The sequence below is a fragment of the Akebia trifoliata genome, chromosome 11, assembly GCF_017979445.1.
Source record: "Akebia trifoliata isolate Shusen 1 chromosome 11, ASM1797944v1, whole genome shotgun sequence".
NCBI lineage: Eukaryota > Viridiplantae > Streptophyta > Magnoliopsida > Ranunculales > Lardizabalaceae > Akebia > Akebia trifoliata.
The window spans coordinates 25,280,094-25,286,004 of NC_141385.1; positions in this window are offsets into that span (position 1 = coordinate 25,280,094).

The following is a 5,911-nucleotide window of genomic DNA, read 5'->3' on the forward strand; positions in this document are numbered from 1 at the left end:
TTGAGTCTTGAGTCTTGAGTCTTTGGTGAAGATTACCAATTGGATTAACCAAGTAAGTAATTTGTTGGATTTAGGCTAGTTTTATTTTTATCTATGAACTTGTTTTACTCAGTTTGATAACCTTAGAAAAAGCAATTTGGGAAGACGAAGAATTAAAAAAAAATTTAAAAATTTTATTTATATAAAATTTGGGACGAAATTGATATTTTACCTATTGTTTTGATCGACAATAACTTGACCATCCGGACTCCAAAACTCACAAATGAATACTCCATTTTATCTAATTTTTCAATCCAGATTTAATGGTATAGTCAATTTCTACAAATTATATCTCTAACAAAAATTTATATTTTTAACCTGAGACGACCCCTAAAATTGACGTTGTTTTCATTTTTGACGATAATTTAAATTCCTGATCTCTAAAAATCACAAATAAATAATCCATTTTCAATAATTTTTCATTATAAACCAAATGGTGTAATCGAATCTTAATAATTCTTACTCTAGCAAAAAATCACTATTTTAGCCGGGTCCGACTCGATAATCGAGGATTTTGTAACATTTCTATTCGGACTCGCACTTGAGCGTACTTACAAGCTAAAATATGCTTTTCAATTATTTTGAATCCAATGGTAAGATCAGATTTCATTAAAAATGATTAGAACAAGGTCCTACAGTTTAACTTTAAGTCCCACTTTTAGGTTTTTCTCAAAATTTCGTTATTTATTTTTTCTCGAGATACGAATAAAAAATTCTGGATTTTACATTTCTCTTATTTTTTTCCATGATTAGATTCAAGTAAAATCGAACAATGAAATTTGATTTTCCAACCCTACCTATTTTTCACCACTATTTTTTCATGGATTTCAAATTCCATGAAAAGTCACTTTCCATGCAATCAAACATATCCTAAGAAATAAAACCTTACTAATTGGACTATCGAGCTACCGCGCTAAAAACTTAGGGATTATTTTGAAATAAATCCCTTCACGAGGGTTCTTTAAGTAATTTCTCTAATTTAAAAATAAAAAATAAGTAAAAGTTGGGGTGCCAATAGTCGCTCTTTCAAAAAACCCGTTCTCCCTAGACGAAAACGACCTGGTTTGATTTTCTCTTCGATATGCTCTCTCTTTCTCTCTTCGATCTGGTTTGATTCTCGGATTCTCTGTATTCATCTCTCCTTAAATAGACAAACTCGGGCTCTCTCTCGACTCTATTTATTCAAGTTGGATCCATAGCGCTGTTCATCAGGTTTGTTTTTATTTTTTTCTCGTTCATGAACTGTTCTAGGGTTTGAGCTCTTGGTCTCACTCAATGATTTTGGTTTTCTTATTTGTTATTTCTTCAGATCAAACACTCAATCTCCCTCTTTCTCTCTGTATAATTTTCAGTGAGTTTGGTTCTAAGTTTTCGATTTGATATCGAAACTTTAACCACGTTTGATAGTATAGTTTTGGTTTTATATTTTGGTTCGATTTAAATCAAAACCCTTGTTTTGTAGTGTTGATTCAATTTTACAGTGTAGCAATTGATCCTTAAACCATAGCTTTCATTTTTTAGGTTTTTAATATCGTGATGGGATTGACTCATTTGAGCTTCCGTACCAAGAGGCAGGTTTTATAGGATTTTGTTGGTTGAGGTTAGGATACTTCAGCTCTGATCTCAACCACGTTTTGGACAGATTTTATGCAAATTTATCGTTTAATTTCAGTTTAAAAGACTTGGACCTAGCGATTCACTTTGATTTTTTTAGAATTAAACTCTAATTTCAGTTCAATCTTTTTTCAGTCGGTCTCGACTCTTGATTGCATCTCTCTCTCTCACTTTGGTTCGAGTCTTGAGTCTTTGGTGAAGATTACCAATTGGATTAACCAAGTAAGTAATTTGTTAGATTTAGACTAGTTTTATTTTTATTTATGAAATTGTTTTACTCAGTTTGATAACCTTAGAAAAAGCAATTTGGGAAGACGAAGAATTAAAAAAAAAAGTTAAAATTTTACCTATATAAAATTTGGGACAAAATAAGTATTTTGCCTATTGTTTTGATCGACAATAACTTGACCATCCGGACTCCAAACTGACAAATGAATACTCTATTTATCTAATTTTTCATTCCGGATCTAATATTATTGTCAGTTTCTACAAATTCTACCTCTAATAAAAATTTATACTTTTGGCCTGAGATGACCCCTAAAATTGACGTTGTTTTCATTTTTGACGATAATACGAATTCCTGATCTCCAAAAATGACAAATAAATAGTCCATGTTGAATAATTTTTTATTATGAACCCAATGGTATAATAGAATCTTAATAATTCTAGCTCTAACAAAAAGTCACTATTTTAGCCTGGTCCGACTCGATAATCGAGGATTTTGTAACATTTGTATTCGGACTCGCACTTGAGCGTGCTTACAAGCTAAAGTATGTTTTTCAATTATTTTGAATCCAATGGTAAGATCACATTTCATTAAAAATGATTAGAACAAGGTCCTACAATTTTATCCTAAGTCCCACTTTTAGGATTTTCTCAAAATTTCACTATTTATTTTTTCTCGAGATACGAAAAAAATATTTGGGGTTTTACATTTCTCTTATTTTTTCCATGATTAGATTCAAGTAAAATCAAACAATGAAATTTGATTTTCCAACCCTACCTATTTTTCACCACTATTTCTTCATGGATTTCAAATTCCATGAAAAAGTCACTTTCCATGCAATCAAACATATCCTAAGAAATAAAAACTTTACTAATTGGACTATCAAGCTACCGCGTCAAAAACTTAGGGATTATTTAGAAATAAATCCCTCCAAGACGGTTCTTTAAGTAATTTCTTTAATTTAAAAATAAAAAATAAGTAAAAGTTGGGGTGCCAATAGTCGCTCTTTCAAAAAATCCGTTCTCCCTAGACGCAAATGACTTGGTTGATTTTCTCTTCGATATGCTCTCTCTTTCTCTCTTCGATCTGGTTTGATTCTCGGATTCCCTGTATTCTTCGTTCCTTAAATAGACAAACTCGCACTCTCTCTCGACTCTATTTATTCAAGTGGGATCCATAGCGCAGTTCATCAGGTTTGTTTGTATTTTTTTCCCCCTCATGAACTGTTCTAGGGTTTGAGCTCTTGGTCTCACTCAATGATATTGGCTTTTTTATTTGTTATTCTTCAGATCAAACTCTCGACCTCCTTCTTTCTATCTATATAATTTTCAGTGAGTTTGGTTCTAAGTTTTCGATCTGATATCGAAACTTTAACCACGTTTGATAGTATAGTTTTGGTTTTATATTTTGGTTCGATTTAAATCAAAACCCTAGCTCTATAGTGTTGATTCAATTTTACGGTGTAGCAATTGATCCTTAAACCATAGATTTCATTTTTTTGGTTTTTAATATCGTGACGGGATTGACTCATTTGAGCTTCAGCACCAAGAAGCAGGTTTTTTAGGATTTTGTTTGTCGAGGTTAGGATACTTCAGCTCTGATCTGAACCACGTTTTGGACAGATTTCATGCGAATTTATCGTTTAATTTCAGTTTAAAAGACTTGGACTCAGCGATTCACTTTGATTATTTTAGAATTAAACTCTAATTTCAGTTCAATCTTTTGTTTCAGTCGGTCTCGACTCTTCATTGTCTCTCTCTCACTTTGTTTCAAATCTTGAGTCTTTGGTGAAGATTACCAATTGGATTAACCAAGTAAGCAATTTGTTGGATTTAGACTAGTTTTATTTTTATTTATGAACTTCTTTTACTTAGTTTGATAACCTTAGAAAAAGCAATTTGGGAAGACGAAAAATTAAAAAAAAAGTTTAAAATTTCATTTATATAAAATTTGGGACGAAATCGATATTTTGCCTACTGTTTTGATCGACGATAACTTGACCATCCGGACTCAAAAACTGACAAATGAATACTTTATTTTATCTAATCTTTCATTCTGGATCTTATAGTATAGTCAATTTCCAAAAATTCTATCTCTAACAAAAATTTATATTTTTGGCCTGAGACGACACCTAAATTGACGTTGTTTTCGTTTTTGACGATAATTCGAATTCCTAATCTCAAAAAATGACAAATAAATAGTCCATGTGAAATAATTTTTCGTTATGAACCCAATGGTATAATCGAATCTTAATAATTCTTTCTCTAACAAAAAGTCATTATTTTACCCTGGTCCGACTCGATAATCGAGAATTTTGTAACATTTTTATTCGGACTCGCACTTGAGCGTGCTTACAAGCTAAAATATGCTTTTCAATTATTTTGAATCTAATGGTAAGATCAGATTTCATTAAAAATGTTTAGAACATGGTCCTACGTTTTACCCTAAGTCCCACTTTTAAGATTTTCTCAAAATTTCACTATTTATTTTTTCTCGAGATACGAATAAAAAATTCGGGATTTTACATTTCTCTTATTTTTTTCCATGATTTTATTCAAGTAAAATTAAACAATTAAATTTGATTTTCCAACCCTACCTACTTTTCACCACTATTTTTTCATGGATTTCAAACTCCATGAAAAGTCACTTTCCATGCAATCAAACATATCTTAAGAAATAAAAACTTTACTAATTGGACTATCAAGCAACCACTCCAAAAACTTAGTTGTCATTTAGAAATAAATCTCTCCACGAGGGTTCTTTAAGTAATTTCTCTAATTTAAAAATAAAAAATAAGTAAAAGTTGGGGTGCCAATAGTCGCTCTTTCAAAAAACCCGTTCTCCTCAGACGAAAACGACTTGGTTTGATTTTCTCTTCGATATGCTCTCTCTTTCACTCTTCGATCTGGTTTGATTCTCGGATTCCCTGTATTCATCTCTCCTTAAATAGACAAACTCACATTCTCTCTCGACTCTATTTATTCAAGTTGGATCCATAGCGCTGTTCATCAGGTTTGTTTGTGTTTTTTTCCCGCTCATGAACTGTTCTAGGGTTTGAGCTCTTGGTCTCACTCAATGATTTTGGTTTTTTTATTTGTTATTTCTTCTAATCAAGCTCTCGATCTCCCTCTTTCTATCTGTATAATTTTCAGTGAGTTTGGTTCTAAGTTTTCGATCTGATATCAAAACTTTAACCAAGTTTGATAGTATAGTTTTGGTTCAATTTAAATCGAAACCCTAGTTCTGTAGTGTTGATTCAATTTTATGGTGTAGCAATTGATCCTTAAACCATAGATTTCATTTTTTTGATTTTTAATATCGTGACGGGATTGACTCATTTGAACTTCCGCACCAAGAGGCAGGTTTTTTAGGATTTTGTTGGTTGAGGTTAGGATACTTCAGCTGTGATCTCAACCACGTTTTGGACAGATTTCATGCGAATTTATCGTTTAATTTTAGTTTAAAAGACTTGGACTTAGTGATTCACTTTGATGTTTTTAGAATTAAACTCTAATTTCAGTTCAATCTTTTGTTTCAGTCGGTCTCGACTCTTGATTGCCTCTCTCTCACTTTTGTTCGAGTCTTGAGTCTTTGGTGAAGATTACCAATTGGATTTACCAAGTAAGTAATTTGTTGGATTTGGACTAGTTTTATTTTTATTTATGAACTTGTTTTACTCAGTTTGATAACATTAGACAAAGCAATTTGGGAAGACGAAGAATTAAAAAAAAAGTTAAAAATTTTATATATATAAAATTTGGGACGAAATCGGTATTTTGCCTATTGTTTTTGATCGACGATAACTTGACCATCCGGACTCCACAACTGACAAATGAATACTCTGTTTTATCTAATTTTTCATTCCGGATTTAATTGTATAATCAATTTCTAAAAATACTATCTCTAACAAAAATTTATATTTTTGGCCTGAGACGACCCCTAAAATTGACGTTGTTTTCGTTTTTGACGATAATTCGAATTCCTAATCTCCAAAAATGACAAATAAATAGTCCATGTTCAATAATCTTTTGT